Source organism: Pituophis catenifer, unplaced genomic scaffold, assembly GCF_029215685.1.
Source record: "Pituophis catenifer annectens isolate HBS135680 unplaced genomic scaffold, rPitCat1.0.hap2 SCAF_6, whole genome shotgun sequence".
Lineage (NCBI taxonomy): Eukaryota > Metazoa > Chordata > Lepidosauria > Squamata > Colubridae > Pituophis > Pituophis catenifer.
In genome coordinates this window covers 3,233,837-3,252,792 of record NW_027256886.1, presented here as the reverse complement: position 1 = coordinate 3,252,792, position 18,956 = coordinate 3,233,837, and the positions used below count along the sequence as shown (strand labels likewise).

At 41.2% G+C, this 18,956-nt stretch overlaps 1 pseudogene; it reads right to left on the bottom strand.

Moving 5' to 3' along the window:
• Positions 1-3,061: 3,061 nt before the first annotated feature.
• The window catches only part of LOC139318277 (cytochrome P450 2J5-like), a 77,352-nt pseudogene continuing 61,457 nt past the window's right edge, over positions 3,062-18,956 (bottom strand).

Here is an 18,956-nt window from a genome sequence, read left to right as displayed (position 1 = left end):
GTGCTGAGTCAAGATGGGACGGCGGTTGATTGGAGCATGTGATCGACTGAGGAGTGAGGGGATGGTTTTGGGGGTTTTGATTTACTGGGAAAACCCGGACCTCTCAGATTCGGGTTTTTCCAGATGTGCCAGTTTACCTATTCTAATAAAGAGAACTTTGGAAAATGCTTGCTTCCGCGTCTTTACTCGGAGTTGGAGTTTTCTGGAACGCTGACATCTAGTTTACATCAATATCATCCACTCAATTTACCTACCTTAGAAAGGATGGAAGGCTGAGTCAATCTTGAGCCTTGGAGAGATTCGAACCAGCAGTAATTGCAGGCAGCTGTGTTAATAACAGGGTGCTTAGGACCCAAATACCAAAACCAAATTTAATTGGTTTTAATTTTATTCCAATAATTTTTTGCTTCAGGGCATGTCCACCACATATGATAATAGGCTCCTGGTAATTGGTGACATTTCCAACACTTAGCTGATTCATCTTTAAACATTTTTGCTAACTTCTCCGGTGGCATATGCCATCTATAAAACATTTTATATTGATTTTCCTTATATGCAGTGGACATCGTTAATTTATAATTCCTTTCCCATAGTTGTTGCCAAAAAATGGCAGAGATTCTAATGTACTTCCTTCGCTGGAAAATTCTTAAAAATTGAGGAAGATACTCAGAGATTTATCTACCTTGAAAGTAACTGTAGGAGAAAGAGTGGCAGAATCTAGGGGTGGAGTTAAAAGAGGAATCACTCTAGTATCCCTGTGAAGCCACAAGAGGATCATGTCCAAACCACCACTCCCTTGAATTCTCTTAGCCTTCATCTAACTCTAAACAGCTGCTGGACATAGGCTTTTTAGTAACAAATCATTTTAATTGGACCTTCACATGTGGTCTTTTGCACTGACATTAGGGTTCAGGAGTTGAACACAGGAAATGTTTTATATCATATTGCATTATTGTCATAAAACGTTTAGGATTATTTTTATGACATATTTTATAAAATTTGCCAAATTTCAGTTCCACAGAAATCATGCATTCCATATTTTGGATGCATTCTGTAAGTTAGCCAGGGATGAAATGCTCCTGGTTCGGACTGGATTGCCCACTCCAGTAGCGATGGCGGCGGGTGGTTCAGAGAACTGGTAGCAAAAATCCCTGCGCGCCCCCAACCCCCCAATGCCTAGCTTAGCTGCACGATCATCAGTCTTTTTTTTTTTTACTTTTAAAAGCATTTTTTCTACAACCTCTTCAGCCGAAAAAAATGCTTTTAAAAGTTAAAAAAAAAAGCCTCTGATGATCGTGCAGCTCAGCTGGGATCGTCAGGGGCTTTTAAAAGCATTTTTTCTACAACCTCTTCGGTCGAAGAGGTTATAAAAATGCTTTTAAAAGCCTCTGACGATCAGGCAACTCAGCTGGGATTGTCAGAGGCTTTTAAAAGCATATTTTTCTGCAACCTCTTCACCCACTCAGTCACATTACCCACCACCACCACCACCAAGCCACGCCCACAGAACCGGTAGTAACAAATTTTACATTTCACCACTGAAGTTAGCTCATTTGAAGTACTTTGGTTCAAAAATTGTTGCCCTACAACACACTGTTTTGCCCAATTAAAGATTACTGCCAATCAAACAGAAGGGGAGGGGGGACCGGCTTTATTGTCACTTTTTTCTGTGAACACACTGGCACACGTTAAAAAATAAAATTCTGATGCACGCTCTCAAAAGAAAATAAGCCAACATGTTGAAAAAGCTAACAGCACTATCTGGGATGGAATGTTTTAACAAAGTTTCCATTGCAATGACGACACAGCAGTTTCTCACCTCCCGGTTCATTATTAACTCTAGCATCATTTAATCCATTTTAGCCTCTAAGGAGCACATTAGAAAAACAAAATAGATGGCAGTGACGCCCTATATCCGTGATGGCAAATCTATGGCACGCATGCCACAGCTGGCACACAGAGCCCTCCCTGTGGGCACACGAGCCAACACCTAGCTCAGCTCCACCGTGCATGCGTGCACGTGCCTCCGACCGCCTAGCTGATCTTTGGGATGTGCGGGGAGACGGGGCGCATGCGGGAGACGCGTGTGCATGGGCAGGGGGGTGGGGGTCACATGCGCATGCATGGGGGGTGAGGGTCACGCATGCATGCGCGGAGGTGGGGGAAGCACAGGGAGCAGCGCCCCCCACGGCCCATTTTTGGGCCCAGGAGGCTGCAGGGAGGCCTGCTAGGGTCAAAACGGGGCTTGGGGGGATGCGGTGTGCCACCCGATGGCCATTTTTGGGTCCAGGAGGCTGCAGGGAGGCCTGCTAGGCCAAAAATGGGGGGGGCACATGGGGGTCACATGCGCATGCGTGGGGGGGTGGAACATGGGGGGGGTCATGTACACATGCACGGGGGGGTGCATTGCATTATGTATGCCGGCACACGTGCGCAGTGCCGGCACATGACGAGAAAAAGGTTAGCCATCACTGCCCTATATGGATTAGCCTTTAGCCTAGTTATTAGTCCTCCGCATCTGCTTGTTTCCTCATTATATTGGAAGCTATTATATAACAACTAAATTTATATATATAGTGAACATTAGTCATCCAATGCTCCCTTTTAACTGTATATTTTTTTTAACAATATGACGCCAATATTTTCTCACTTTTACAGGCTGTTTATTTCCAATCCCAATTCGAATTTTTTTTTTTTTTTTTGCTTTAATTTATATGCCGCCCTTCTCCGGAGACTCAGGGTGGCTTACAATGCGTTAAGCAATAGCCTTCATAGCCTTTTGTATATTTATACAAAGTCAGTTTATTGCCCCCACAATCTGGGTCCTCATTTCACCTACCTTAGAAAGGATGGAAGGCTGAGTCAACCTTGAGCCTGGTGAGATTCGAACTTGCAGTAATTGCAAGCAGCAGTTCTTAATAACAGTGCTTAGTCCACTGTACTACAGGCTCAACCTCTTATGAGAACAATTGATATAATGTGTTCAACAGTGGTGAATTTGTTGAAACAGAAGAAAAAGCAATAGGTTCAGAAACTGGTGAAACTTTTTTGTCGTTTTTCCCTACTGTGATGTACCAGAGCGAGGAACAAAACAGATCTTGAATGGAGACGGGTGCACTGTCATTCCTATGATGGGTTCTTCACTGAGCTTCTCCACTCCTTCTGGGGGCTGTATCCTAAATGCCCTCAGCAGGCTGGTGAACGTAATGAAGAATTCAATCCTTGCAAAGAGTTCCCCCAAACAAATCCGAGCACCTACATAACAAAATGAAATAAAAGCAGAAAATTACCATTTCCCCCAAAATAAGACATCCCTTGATAATAAGCCTAATCGGGCTTTTGAGCACATGCGCTAAAATAAGGCCCCCCCTTGAAAATAAGCCCTCCCTGAAAATATTTAAACGCATGCACAGCCGGTCCCCGCCGTTTCCTCTGGTTTCGTCCACGTGTCCCAAAATAATAAGACCACCCCAAAAATAAGGCCAAGCACTTATTTCGCCGTTCAAAAAAAATATGAGACAAGGTCTTATTTTCGGGGAAACACGATACTAGTACAGGTAGATTCAACAGCTCATTTAGTGGCCATTTGAAGTTACAACAGCACTGAAAAAAAGTGATTTATGACTGTTTTTCACACGACCCTTGCAGCATTCCCATGGTCACGTGATCGAAATTCAAATCTTTGGCAACTAGCTCATATTTATGACGGTTGCTATGTCCTGAGGTCATGTGATCACTTCTTGCGAACTTCTGACAAGCAGAGCCAATGGGGAAGCCAGATTCACTTAACAACCGTGTTACTAACTTAACAACTGCAGTGATTCACTTAACAACTGTGGCAAGAAAGGTCACAAAATGGGGTGACATATAAGCCTAAATGCTATTATTATTGCTATCATGACTTACAGCTGTAAAGGGCAGTGCCATTACTGTCCTAAGTCGAGAACTTCCGGTACTGAGTTTTACTGAGGTTATTTATTTATTACATTTTCAGTATTGTAAGAATTAATCTCACACCACCACCCGCATCCTAGAGAATGAAATATTTGGGGGATATTAGAAAGAGGTAGAATACTATATTTCCCAAAAGGAGAAATGGAGAAACATGTTCTTAGAGGCAGAAAGCAGCCCCCAGTCTTTCTTAACAGCCCCCAGTAGATGCCCATTAAGAAATCCTGAGCCAGCCTATTCACAAAATACCTTCACCTCCAGGTGATGGGATTAAGGACGGGACATTCATTGAGAAAAGAGGAAACAATACCTGTCCATTTAGAAAGGCAGACTAGAGGCAATAGATAACAGGATAAAAATCAATTACATATGCCTGACAGGAAGTGATAATCAAGAGCCATAATGTGCCTTTGCGAAACAAGTAAAGCCAATCAAATAATAAAAACACACAATGCAAGCCTCCAGATTACAAAATGCTGTAAAAAAAACTGTTAGGATATGGTTTGAGCCTAACTATGTTGTCCAGGCAATATAAGTATACTGTTACTTTAAGCTGAAACTGTATAATGTGGCTTTAATACTGAGTCATGCTGTAATCACATAATTACTGGTTGTGAGAATATTTAAGCAAGGTACTGCAACGTGTTCAGTTGCTGCTATGATATGCTGTTGAGAGGTTGCTGCTATGATGCTGCTGTTGATGATAAGCTACCATTGAGAGGAGTTGTTATCTGCTAATTATCATTGGATGGATCTGCAACCATCGTGGTTTGTGAACCAGAGTGAGTTTGTTATTCTAACCAACTACTGTTTGTTGGGTAAGAAGATTCTGTAACTACTGGACTGATTTACTGGCAAAGACTTGGAATTTGTTTAAAGACTATGAGACTGTTTTTCTACTATAAAGTAAGCTTTTGATAAACCAGTTTGCATATCTCTTATTCATTGCTCTCAGCAACGTTTCACTGTGCTCTACACTCTGCTGGTTGGTAACACAACAACAATAACCTTAACAAAAACTATATAAAAGGCCATGTAAAACCAAACCAATAGGTCAGCTGTTCCAGAACTGCACGCTCTGTGTGTGTGTCAGGGGTGAAATGCTCCCGGTTCGGACTGGATCGCCTGATCCGGTAGCAATGGAGGCGGGTGGTTCGGAGAACTGGTAGCAAAAATCCCTGCCCCCCCCCCCATGCCTAGCTGAGCCGCACAATCATCAGAGGCTTTTTTTTTACTTTTAAAATCATTTTTTCTACAACCTCTTCTGCCGAAAAAATGTTTTTAAAGGTAAAAAAAAAAAAAAAGCCTCTGATGATCACGCGGCTCAGCTGGGATCATCAAAGGCTTTTAAAAGAAAAAACTCTTTGCCTCTGATGATCCAACCTGAGTTGCCTGATTATCAGAGGCATTTAAAAGAAAAAAAGTTTCTGCCGATCAGGCAACTCAGCTGGGATCGTCAGAGCCTTTTGAAAGCATTCTTTTACAACCTCTTCGCCGAAGAGGTTGTAGAAAAAATGGTTTTAAAAGAAAAAAAAAATGGCCACGCCCACCCAGTCACATTACCCACCACCACTAAGCCACACCCACAGAACCAGTAGTAACAAATTTTAGATTTCACCCCTGGTGTGTGTGTGTGTCTGTGTGTGTGTTGGTTCTGCTAATCAATAAACATAGACTTTCTTTCCAATCAGCCTCCATGTTATTTCCAGTGTCTTTCTCCCACTTGGAACTGAACCAGATGGATTTTCCTCCCAACAGTATCTGTCACCCATCTCACCATCAGCCAACTCTAACAAGTTACCGTATTTTTCAGAGTATAAGATGCACCTTTTTCCCCTCTAAAAGGGGGTGAAAATTTAGGTGCATCTTATACACCGAATGTAGCTCCACCCACCCACTGGCCCCCACCCTTTGGCCTCTGCCTCGAAGCAGTTACCTCCTTGCAAGCAAACAGCAAGAAAAAACAGCTCCTTTCAGCTTCAGCACAGCCTCATTAGCACAAGCTGATTGGATCGGCCTCCCAACTCTCCGCTGATTTGCTCTCAGCTGTTTTGCGCAGGGCTCTGCTGCTTGCTGCAAAGAGGTAAATTGCTGGAGCAGATTTTTTTCCCCTTGTGCTAATCAAGCTATGCTGAAAATGAAAATGAAAATAAAGCAGGCTGTTTGCTGTTTGTTGTTTGCTGCAACGAGGCAAAATTGCTCAGAGGCAGAGGGAGATTTCTTTTTCTTCTTTTCCTCACCAAAAAAAGTAGGTGCATCATAAAACTCTGGTACGTCTTTTACTCCAATACAGTTGCATATTTTGGAAAGAAGTTCCTTAATTTACCTTTCCCCAAATCCCCAGTTAGATGCAGAGTAAATGTCATTTTGCCCTTTAACCAGCACTTGGCAGTGAACAATTTTAGTTCCAATTTCTTTCCTTACAATAAGTAAGAAACTTGCACATTACCTGCTCCAAATGGGAGAAATGCTTCTTTTGTCACAAAATGCCCTTCTTTGTCCAGAAAATGATTGGGGTTGAATTGTTCAGGAGTCTCCCATTGTTCAGAATCAAGAAGAACAGAGCGCAGATCTGGTAAAACAACAGCTCCCTAAAATGAAGAAAGAAAGAAAGAAATGAAAACATATAGACAAACTCAGTTCTTGTTTCTGGATATCCCGTTTCCATTCAGGTAAATTTCAAACACCATGTCAGACTGCGCACAGTGTGACTATTTTGAGACAACCCAGGAGCAAAATTCAGTAAACAGAGGTTTGTCTTTCAAATAGTGGTTTATCTACAAGGAATATATACATACATGTACTAGGCAAAGTCAGGCAATCAATCATCAACTATAGCATAGAAGCACACACGGAGAGATACTCCCTCGCAGGGCCTCTCTTATATTACAGTCTCTTAAAGGGATAACCCTGCTGACTCATTCTCATTGCATCATCATTTCAGTTTACAGCCTTACAGCAGCTGGTCAGCTATTAAATCACCATTACCCTGACACACCATCATATGGGATTATTCTGCAGGCCATTTCTACTACCTCCCTTTTTAAATTTCTTCAACTAATCTTCCTTTTCTCTATAGTTTCCCTTCCATCACTGCAAACAGAGATTTTATCAGTATGTACGTAAACGAAAAATGGTTTGTGGTTCATTTTACTCCTGTTTATATTGTACTGTATTTGCCAGATACAGGTAGCCCTTGAGAAAATAAAAGAATAGGTGGATTTAGTAAATAATATTTCTAGGAACCAGTTTGCTATAATGGTTAAGGCAGAGGTCTTCAAACTTGGCAGCTTTAAGACATGTGGACTTCAACTCTGGGTCTCTGCCACATGGGAGGTGAGAGTCATGTGGGGGGCTGCACGTGCATGTGTGGGGGTAGGGCGCATGCAGGGTGCGCGGGTGCATGCGTGGGGGGTGGGGTGCATGCGGAGGGGCTGCACGCAGATTGCATTTTGGGGGTTTGGGCGCGTGCTTCGGGCACTCGGTCCGGAAAAGGTTAGCCATCACTGATCTAAAGACTACATTCAAACAAGGTGTTAGCATACAGAAGAAGCTCAACGGGGCTCCCATATGTAGATCCAGCTCTTAAAATGCAAATCTTGGAATTCAGAAAAATTCGCACCTTGGGAATGAGAAACCCATGGAGGTAAATATCCTTTGTGCATTGTCTTGGTATTCCAAATAATGAGATGTATTTGCTTCTCATGATCTCATGAATAACAGCATTGGTGTAGGGCAGATTCTTCCGATCTCCATAATTGATGGAGCGAGATGAAGCTAAGACTTCTTCTAGTTCCTTGTGGACCTTGTCTGAAAGATACTTTTATTGAAGACCGCATAAATTACCTCAGAAAAGAAGCAAGGGGCCGCAGTGGTGGATTTCAAAATTTTTTACTACTGGTTCTGTGGGTGTGGCTTGGTGGGCATGGCAGGGAAAGGATACTGTAAAATCTCCATTCCCTCCTCAATCCAGGGGAAGGTTACTGCAAAATCCCCATTTCTTCCCAATCAGCTGGGACTCGGGAGACAGAGAGTAGATAGGGGTGCGGCCAGTCAAAATTTTTACTACCGGTTCTCCAAACTACTCAAAATTTCTGCTACCGGTTCTCCAGAATTGGTCAGAACCGGCTGAAACCCACCTCTGCAAGGGGGGGGTGTTCAGATACTTTTTCCCCCACAAGAATTATTTCATGTGATTTCCATGAAAGAGATTCTGAATACTAACTAAGATGGATTGTAAAATCCTGATATCAGGAAAGGATTATTAGCAGACATTAAATATAAATATGTAAAAACAATAACCTAGCAATCCATTCTCTGGATCCACCGTTTCCCAATAAAGTTTACTTTTCTTTTTGTTTTTACAGATCTTACCTGCCACCTTAAAGCAATATCTCCAGTACTTCACGCAAGCAGTAATTCAAGAATGTCTGGAGGTCCTGGGTTGCTTGTCTTTCAGATCCCTTTTACTTGTTCAAGAGAACATGCTAAGCACACCTTTTGTGCACCTTTAAAAATGAGGTGTGAAAAAAGTGTTTCTGCCCTAGAACAGGAGTCTGCAACCTTAAACACTCAAAGAGCCATTTGGACCCATTTCCCACAGAAAAGAAAACACTGGGAGCCACAAAACCCTTCCCGTGCCTGACTATTTCTTGAGCGGCCACAAAACTAGCATATGTAGTTGAATTAAACATTCTGTTTTCTTCTGAAACTTTTCTTTTCTTGGATTTATCCATGGTTGGCCTACCAGGGGTTGAAAAGCTCAATAAATCATGTGCTGGCGGGTGTCGCACATTGGCTGTTGTGAGGCATATTTTGAGTGACAGGGAGCCACAGCAGAGGGGTGAAAGAGCCATATGCGGCTCCAGAGCCGCAGGTTGCTGACCCCTGGACTAGACAGTTGCATTCAGCATGGCTAAGGATGAATAGAGGAAAGGCGTGGAACATTAATCAATTGTCTTTAGAGAGCGTTGAAGTCCTTTATCACCTCACTCAACAAATAGTGTCTTTGAGCCTCTCCCTTACACTGTTGATAATGATAAGGTATAATAACACCAAGTAGCTACTTTTAAGTGGCCATCAAGATTGCAGCATCAGCAATTCTTTTCACCTTGATTGTTATATTATCTCTTCTATAAGGCGATTTATCTTTTTTTAAAGAATCATCTCTCAAGCCTTCATGGCATGTGGCTGGATTAGATGAGGAACTGCATATTTCTGGGTGCTTTTGTCCAATGAGATCAAGCAGATGCTTTGGGTATCATCTAGTGCAGGGGTGTCAAACTCAATTTCATTGAGGGCCACATCAGGGTTGTGTTTGACCTTGGGGGGTTGGGGTGGGTGTGGCTGGGGTGGGTGTGGCCGGGGTGGGAGTGGCCAGCAAGACATGTGGTGCCTGTGGTGACCTGAGCACTCTGTCAGCAAAAACAGGCTCCAGAGCTCCATTTTTGGCTGCAACGGCCTCCTGCAACTCTCTGCCAGTGAAAGTGGAGCTCGCGAGGGCCGCCTGCGCCCCTCCCGAGTTCCGTTTTCACTGGCAGAGGTACCGTGGGCCAGTCTTTTGCTGTTTCCAGGGCGGCCCTGTAGGCCAGATCTAAGCACCCTGCAGGCCGGATCCAGCCCATGGGCCTTGAGTTTGGCACCCCTGATCTAGTGGGACCCCAGGAGCATGCCTTTTCTGTCACAACATCTGATCTCTGGAATAGCAATAGCACTTATATACCACTTCACAGTGCTTTACTTCTCTAAGTGGTTCACAGAATCAGCATATTGCACCCAACAATCTGGGTCCTCATTTTATCAACCTCGGAAGGATGGAAAGCTGAGTCAACCTTGAGCCGGTCAGTCATTATAAAATCACTGGGGCTTGGCTCAGACAATTAAAAAGAAAAGAAAGGAATAAGGAGGATGAAAAAAAAATACATTAACATGAATGACATATCTTTTTTTTTTCAAATTATATCCCAGGAATGAGTTTGAACATATTACTCTCCTAAGACAAGAACAGTAAAAATAGTTTCTGAACACTAAAAATTACCCCGAAAGGATCAGAAACTGTCTGTTCAACTCTAAAATATAAATATATATTAATATTCTATCTGACATGACTTTATAGTGGAATTTCACTTCCTGACTAAAAATTCAATTTTCTTGTCACTAATTTTGTCCCACCTTGAATATCCAGATGAGTTGCCATGAGTAGCAATGCCCATTGTAGAGAACCAGATGTTGAATCTGTCCCACCAATCAAGAGGTCAGCAATACAGTGAACCAGGTTGTCTTCATCGTATGTAGAATTTGGATCATTCTTGCTCTGTAGATAACAATGAGAAAGGCAAAATGTCAATTGTAGACATTCTCCTATTGTTACCAATTCTTCTCCAAACCTAGTTTCTCCCCTTACTAGTTCATAGTCCATCTTCTCTCTGGAGATAAAGATGGAACAAGACTAGAGACAATGAATATAAAAGTGGGGCATAATTGTGAAACACAAGCTCTATTTTGAGAACTTCAATGGGACAAAATATTAGGAACAATTTAGAAAACATTATTCAGCTTTATTACATATCTTTTCTTTTATGTACACTGAGAGCATATGCACCAAGACAAATTCCTTGTGTGTCCAATCACATTTGGCCAATAAAAAATTCTATTCTATTCTATTCTATTCTATTCTATTCTATTCTATTCTATTCTATTCTATTCTATTCTATTCTACTCTACTCTACTCTACTCTACTCTATTATTATTGATTGTTACACAGTCAGCTAGATGTTCAGACTGGGTTTGGCATTTTTCTCTACCTATCGAGGTATCTTCGCAGGATGGAAGTTGTTCCCAGTAAAGCTGCCTTTTGCAATTGACAGATGGCGAATTTGTCAGTGCCAATGGTGTTCAAGGGATGCTTCAGTTGTTTTGGGATTGTACAGCAGGCTGCTATGACTATTGGTACTACATTTGCTTTCTTTTGCCACAGTCGTTCTATTTCTATTTGCAGGTCTTTGTATTTTGTTATCTTCTCCAGTTCCTTCTCTTCTACAGGTAACCCCCAACTTACAACAGTTCATTTACCGACTGTTCAAAGATACAACATCACTGGAAAAAGTGACTTATGACCATTTTTCATACTTACAACTGTTGCAGCATCCCCATGGTGCAACATGTGATCGAAATTCAGATGCTTGGAAATTGACTCATATTGATGACAATTCCAGTGTACGGGAATGATGAGATCAACTTTTGCAACCTTCTGACAAGCAAAGTCAATGGGGAAGTTACATTCACCTAACGACTTGTGTTACTAATTTAATAGCTGCAATGATTCACTTAACAACTGTGGCAAGAAAGGTTGTAAAATGGGGCAAAATTCACTTAACAACTGTCTCACTTTGCAACATAAATTTGAGGTTCTATTGTGACTGCATGCTGAGGACTACCTTGTATTCTGCTGTCTCCAAGTTATTGCCAAGTCCACTATCCAGACTTTTTTGTCTTTCTTATCATTTTTTTTATTACCTCAAAATAATGTCAACTCAAAGCTATTAACCTTTTCCTTTTAGTGGAGAGTGAAACATCATTTGTTCCTGCAAGCAGGAAAACCATTCACCAATCAAGTCACAGCATTCTGGGATGAAAGAATATGATTAGTCAATTGATGCTTCTCTTTATTAATCATCATTTTTATCTCTATAATAATCATATACTATTAAATGGTATCCTTTCCCATATTCCAACTGGCCAATGCAGTAGCTAAAATGTTTTATTACCCCCATCCTTTGAATATCCTTTGTGGTGTTCCTTGGATTGTTTTATACTGCTCTTTAAAAAAAAAAAAAAACCTGTCTTATCCTTCCTTATAGGCATAGCTACTTAAACAAGAATTAGGAAATGGGTCATGCCAACCAATCACATGGGTAAAGAGTCAGAAAGCTAACCTAGACAGCAATAAGCAAGAACCATAACTTAGGCAAAAGGGAATGAGTCTTTTTTTAAGTCAAGAGAAAACACAATTACATTTGGAAGCACTGTATTTTTCGGAGTATAAGACGCACCTTTTTCCCCCCCAAAAAGTGGGTGAAAATCTGGGTGCATCTTATACTCTGAATGTAGCCCCGCCCAACCTCGCAAATGGAGATTTCAGAGGCTGAAAAAAGCCTCTGAAAGAAGCTTCAGAAAAAAAGCCTCCAAACAGAGCTTCATAAAAAAAAGCCTCTGAAAGGCTTTTATCTAAAATAATATGGCAAGCAGCAAAAGAAGAATCAGTAAAGGTTCTAACCAAACTATGCTAACAAATCTGGAGAATGACACAATAACCAACAGATCGGAAGAGGTTAATTTATATACCAATACCAAAGGAAGGAGGTTGAACAGTCTTTCAGAAAAAAAGCCTCCGAAACAGAGCTTCAGAAAAAAAGACTCTGAAAGAAGCTTCAGAAAAAAAGCCTCAGACACACAATTAAATAATTCTGCAGGATTCATCTACATAAGAAAATGTCTTTATGTACAAAACCATTGTAGGTTTTTCCATGTTGTAGAGAAGAGAAATAGCAAGTACAAACACAGCACAAAATGAAAGCACAAAACAGAGAAGGCAAAATGGAGGAGAGAGAAGCTAGTTCTCTCAAACCTATATACAGAACAGTTAAACTACACCCAGGCTCCGAACTGTTTCTTGTGGCCCCATACAACAAATACTGTTTCAGTTACCAAACAGTCCTCATTGGCTGACCTGTTGCTATCCCTATTCAATCAGCCCCCATTGGCTGACCTATTCCAGTCTATGAATATTCATACTCTGACATACAGCATATTCAGACTGTAAATGTTCTATTTTTATAGCTACTCTTAATAAAAGTCATTTTAAACTTCATTTGGAGTGGCTTTCCTTGTCTGGTCAATTTGCTGAGGTTGATACATATCTATCATATTTTTGATCATGATAGGAACAACTGCTGATCCCTTTTAGTTGTGAACTAATAGTATGTTGGTAGTAGTTTCTATTGCAATTAAACCAACTGTAGTAATATTGTCTACACAAGGGATTACGGCAGGAGGAGGGAATAGCTGGCAATATTATTCCATGGTGGAGTTCCAAGCATCCGCTCCAACAACAGGAAAAATTGTTTGGAAACCCCAAACAATAGCTTAGAGTTGGAAGAAGCAACTCTCAATACCTCCATCAAATAGTATTGTGTTCTGCCCCAGCTCCGGATTCCCGAGGATATTGACACACACCAATGGTCCTTATCAAATTTATTAAGTAGCAAGAATAAACCAAAGTCCGGCAAAGGTTGGCAACGAGCCCAGAAAACAAGATACGATAAGACTTTTCCAAAAATGCTCTGATGATAATTACAAGTTGTTTCCAGCAAGAAACTTACTAACGGCGCGTGACTTAAATAGGCTAAGGCAGTGGCCAATTATCCTCAAGCCTTACTCTCGAGGAGACCTCCTTCTCCTGAGTAGCCACTCCTGCCTTTTGGCAGCCCTGCGTGCTCGAGCATTGAGAAGAGGCTCCTCCACTTCACTCTCTCCACTTGAAGGAGCCTCTGGAGGTTCTGAAGGCCCTGGCTGAGTCTCTGCCCCTGGCACCTCATCCTCTTCAGCCTCTTCGCTGTCTGACGCGAGCGCCGGCTGCACAGGCTGCTGGTGCGACACCACACCAGCCTCCTCGTTGTCGGGATCAGCCACGATCCGCGCAGGCCGCTGGCGGGCCACAACATATTGCTATACAAAACAGAGACTTACTTTCTCCATTTGAAGCAAATAATAATCAATGAAATCCTGTGGCTCGTGCAGGTTCTGATTCTCCTTATGTTGTGTGATCTTCTTCTTTATAGTACCGATTATATTCTCCACTGCAGAGAGGGTTTTCTGGTGAGACCCTGGGATATATTTCATGATAAATGGAAAGAATCCATAAATCTACAAGAAAGAGAAAGCAAATCCTGTTACAAGACCAGCACCATAAATCAATTCCTATAAATTACCAATTCAGCCTCATGATCTGCCCCATATCAGATATCAAACTTATTTCCATATTTCTAGGGAACACAGACAGTCAAACATATGTCTATTCTTTTGTTGTTTCTTAATAACAGTCAATAACTGGGGACATAAATGTATAACATTTCTCTCCTAGGCCAGCTCTCTAAATAATATTATGCCACCCAAAATTCCAATTTATATTCCCAAAATATTTGGCAAAGAAAAGTGTCTGCCACTTTGCAATATTATCTACCATCAATGGTCCTCATGTACATACCGAAATATTCCAGATTAATGATTAAGTAGTATAAAAGTAATAACATACGTGTTAAAATTTGAGTGTCAGGTTTCCAAGTAACAACCCCCCCCCCCAAATGAAAGAAAACTCCGAGGCTTGAGTTTCCTCAAAATTACATTTTATTAGAGATGTCATATTGACACATTTGGGGAAACCCGAATCTGAAAGCTTCCAGGTTTTCCTCACCCAAAAGAAAGTCCAAGTCCATGCCCAACACCCACATGTCCATCACATGGTCCAACCCAAACACCATCCCAACTGGAGATGCCTCCTAGTTCCAGCCATCCAGGTGCAGGGCAAGATGACCTTGACTTTCTGAGAAAGGAATGTTATTATGACTATATATCACCCTGGCTCCATACAATCCCCCCTCCTTGTTTCCCACAAATGTGGCAGGCCTGAAGGCCCAATGAAAAAGATGGCTTCCAGGCCTGACATTGAGAATGTATAGAAAAAGTACTGTATTTTTCGGAGTATAAGACGCACCTACCTCTTTTGGTGTTTTTTTTAAAAAAGTTTTTTTTATTTTTTAGACAAACACACATACAAACATACAATGTATTTTCTTTGAACAGAGTATTTGGCTGGTTCACAAATTTAAACAGTGTTTAGTCATTTCAATTAAATTTACAATTTCTATATTTCCTTTTTGCCATATTTATTCCTCATCTATTTTTTTAAAAAAACCAATATTACCCTTCATCCTCATCTCTAATCTTAATCAAATTCAATTTTTCCCTTCTATATTATACCCCTTCCCATTGTCATCTATTTTTATATCCATCCTCACATTGGTTAATTATGTAATATTACAAATGTTTAATACAAATTCAACATTTTAATATAAATCAATTAGTTATATAACTATCTTTTTCTGTATATTAATCAATATGAACATGAATATTCCAATTATTTCCATGCAATCCAATTTCTTACAAATCAATTAATTATATTTACCAATAATAATAAACCAAATAATTTCCCCCTCTTATGTTACTCATTTTCACATCTTAAACTCTCCCAATAACCCACATAGTTTTGCCCATATAATCCTCCAAATCACAACTTAATCGTTTCTACTTTCATCACAATATATAATTAAAAATATTTCAATCATTACAATTTCCCTAATTAAATTTAAAAATGTTCTAGCTGTTATCCAAGCTATAATTTAATCCTTTTTACTTTCACCACCATATACTATTAAAGGTATTTCAATTGTTACTGTTTATACTTATTCATATTTCTTAAAAAAATAAAAAAAATAAAAACTTATCATTGTCTAGATTTCAAAAATACAAAGACAAATATTCCAATTATTATTCATTTCATTTTTACAATCATGATTTCCCATTTATTTCTTACTACTATTCATATTTCAATTCTAAATATGTATAACATTTTTCTCTTTCATTTCTTTTTCTTTTTCTCCCTTCCCATTTTTATTTTTGCCTTTTTTTTCTCCTTTTTTTCTTTCGTGTTTAAAATCTTGACCTCTCCTCTTTTGCCCTAAATTTCCCATTGTTTGCACCTACCTTTTTTGGTGAGGAAAAAGAAGAAAAAGTAATCTCCCTCTGCCTCTGCCTAATTTTGCCTCGTTGCACCAAACAGCAAACAGCCTGCTTTACTTTTAGTTTCGTTTTCAGCATAGCTTGATTAGCACAAGGGGGAAAAAAAATCTGCTCCAGCAATTTTCTTCCTTGAAGCAAGCAGTAGAGGCCTGTGCAAAACAGCTGAGGGCAAATCAGTTGAGAGTCGGGAGGCCGATCTAATCAACTTGTGCTAATTAGTCTACGCTGAAGCTGAAAGGAACTGTTTTTTCTTGCTGTTTGCTTGCAAGGAGGTAACTGCTGCGAGGCACAGGCCAAAGGGTGGGGGCCAGTGGGTGGGCAGGGCTACATTTGGTGTATAAGACGCACCTAAATTTTCACCCCTTTTTAGGGGGGGAAAAGGTGCGTCTTATACTCCGAAAAATATGGTAATTCAATGAAATTACAGTTATGATAATTCCCATCAGTCCATTGGGATAAGTCCATTGGTGTGCATAAGCACACCAACGTGCCTACCGTCCCTATCCTAATGTCCCTTTTTATTCGTATCCATTTCATGTATTCATAATCATGTTTATACATTTCATCAGGGGTGAAATCTACTTACCTTCCCTACCGGTTCGGAAGTGTGCATGCCGTGCCATTGTCAAGTCTAATTGTAAACCCTCTGTGCATGCACAAAGCCTTCTGCACATGCTCAGAGGGTCAAAAACAGCTTACTTCCTGGTTAAAACCAGGAAGCAACGACGTCCGGGTGGTTGGTGGAGCCTCGCACTGCTGCCACTACCGCTTCTCTGAACCATGCGTCGCTGCTGCTACCAGTTTACCTGAACCAGAGCGAACTGGTAGCATTTCACTCCTGCATTTCATGTATTCATAATCATGTTTATACTTTTATCTGTAATCTTATATATGCTTGACAAAAATAAATAAATAAAATAAATAAATAAATTGTTCTGGTAAAATTCTGAACCCACTGACTCAGAGACGAAGGAGAACAACAATTACTCACAATGTGGGAGAAGCTGACTAAATATTTTGTAAGAATGTGCATGGATTCCAGCAATTCCAGAAACTCCTTGTCTTCAATGGAAAAGCAATGCCCAAATGATAAAGCACAGATCACGTTGCAAACTGAAAGCTGAACGTACAGTGACGGATCAAATGGCTGTCCTGATAACAAAACAAAAAAAACCCCATCTCATTAATTTCTGACATTAGTTGTGTCAGAAATAAAAGCAAGATGGTCTAATATATAGCTTATTCGAGATAAATAAGTGATGTTGGGAGTACAAAAACTAGTAACTCCGGGTGGAGCTAACATAATTGGGAAAAAATCAGGGGTGAAATGCTCCCGGTTCGGACCGGATCACCCGATCCAGTAGCAATGGAGGTGGGTGGTTCGGAGAATTGGTAGCAAAAATCCCTGCCCCCCCCCCATTGCCCAGCTGAGCCGCGCAATCATCAGAGGCTTTTTTTATTTTTAAAAGCATTTTTCTACAACCTCTTTGGTCGAAAAAATGCTTTTAAAAGTTAAAAAAAAAGCCTCTGATGATCGCGCGGTTCAGCTGGGATCATCAGAGGCTTTTTTTTAAAAAAAGGAAAGCCTCTGCCAATCAGGCAAGTCAGCTGGGATCGTCAGAGGCTTTTAAAAAATGCTTTTTTTTTTTAATATAAATCAAAAAAAATTTAAAAAGCATTTTTTTACAACCTCTTCAGCCGAAGAGGTTGTAGAAAAAAATGATTTTAAAAGTTAAAAATAAAAAGTTGGCCACACCCACTCAGTCATATTACCATCACCACCACCACCAAACCACACCCACAGAACCGGTAGCAACAAATTTTACATTTCAGCACTGGAAAAAATGTATCGGTATCCTTGACAATGGACCCTCTATGAAATTTCTTAAACAATATATTTTAGGATCTACCTAATGCCCAACTGAATACAATGAAATGGTGTTAAGGTGTGCATCAATGTGTTTAAGGAGTCAGAATAAAAACTTGAAAAATAATGGTTTGAGCCATCTGTAAAATGAACTACTTGGTTAAGTACTACTTGGTGGCTCAGCAGACTGAAAGCATTGTGATTAACACCAGCTGCCTGCAATTACTGCAGGTTCGAATCTTACCAGGCTCAAGGTTGACTCAGCCTTCCATCCTTTCTAAGGTAGGTTAAATGAGGACCCAGTTTGTGGGGGCAATAAGCTGACTTTGTATAAATATACAAAAGGATGAAGGCTATTGCTTAGCGCATTGTAAGCCGCCCTGAGTCTCCAGAGAAGGGCGGCATATAAATCAATTTTTTTTAAAAAAAATGTCTAGGGTTTCTGAATATAAGGATCCATATTTAATTTAGAGAGTATATTTAGATATTTAGGTATTACGGAGACCTGGTTGGGCCAGGAGGGGGGAGTTCCCCTCGTGGATATATGCCCACCAGGCTTCCGTGCATTTCATCAGCCGAGGGCTCAGGGCAGGGGTGGGGGGGGTGGCGGTTATTATTAAGGAAGGTCTGGATCCAAGGGAGACCACTGTTCCACAGATAGCCGGATGTGAGTCCCTTTTTGTGAAGTGGGGCCGTGGAGTACAGATGGGCTTGTTGATCATGTACCTGGCAACAGCCCTGCCCGAGCTGCTCAACGTCATAGCTGAGGTGGCGGTTGATACCCCCAAACTTGCTGTCATGGGGGATTTCAACCTGCCATCTATCGGTGAAACGTCTGAGGTGGCTCGAGAGTTCATGGCTTCCATGACGGCCATGGACCTTACTCAGTTAATTCATGACCCCACTCACACAGGTGGACACACTCTGGACTTAGTTTTTGTCTCTGGTCAGTGGTTGAGTGGCCTTGATATAGGGGATATAGCCATCGAACCTTTGCCATGGTCTGACCACTCACTCCTTCGACTGGACTTTCTAACTGCTGCACCCCGCCGCAGGGAGGCGGGACCGACCAGGTGGTTCCGCCCCAGGTGCCTGATGGATCCTGATAGGTTCCAGATGGAGCTTGGGCCATTTCCTGGGAGTCTGGCTCATGACTTGGCTGAAGACCTGGTGGCCGCCTGGGATAGTGCGGCCGCCGGGGCCTTGGACCGTGTCGTGCCTTTGCGGCCTCTGACCCGGCACCGAACTCACCTAGCTCCTTGGTTCTCCGAGGAGCTGAGGG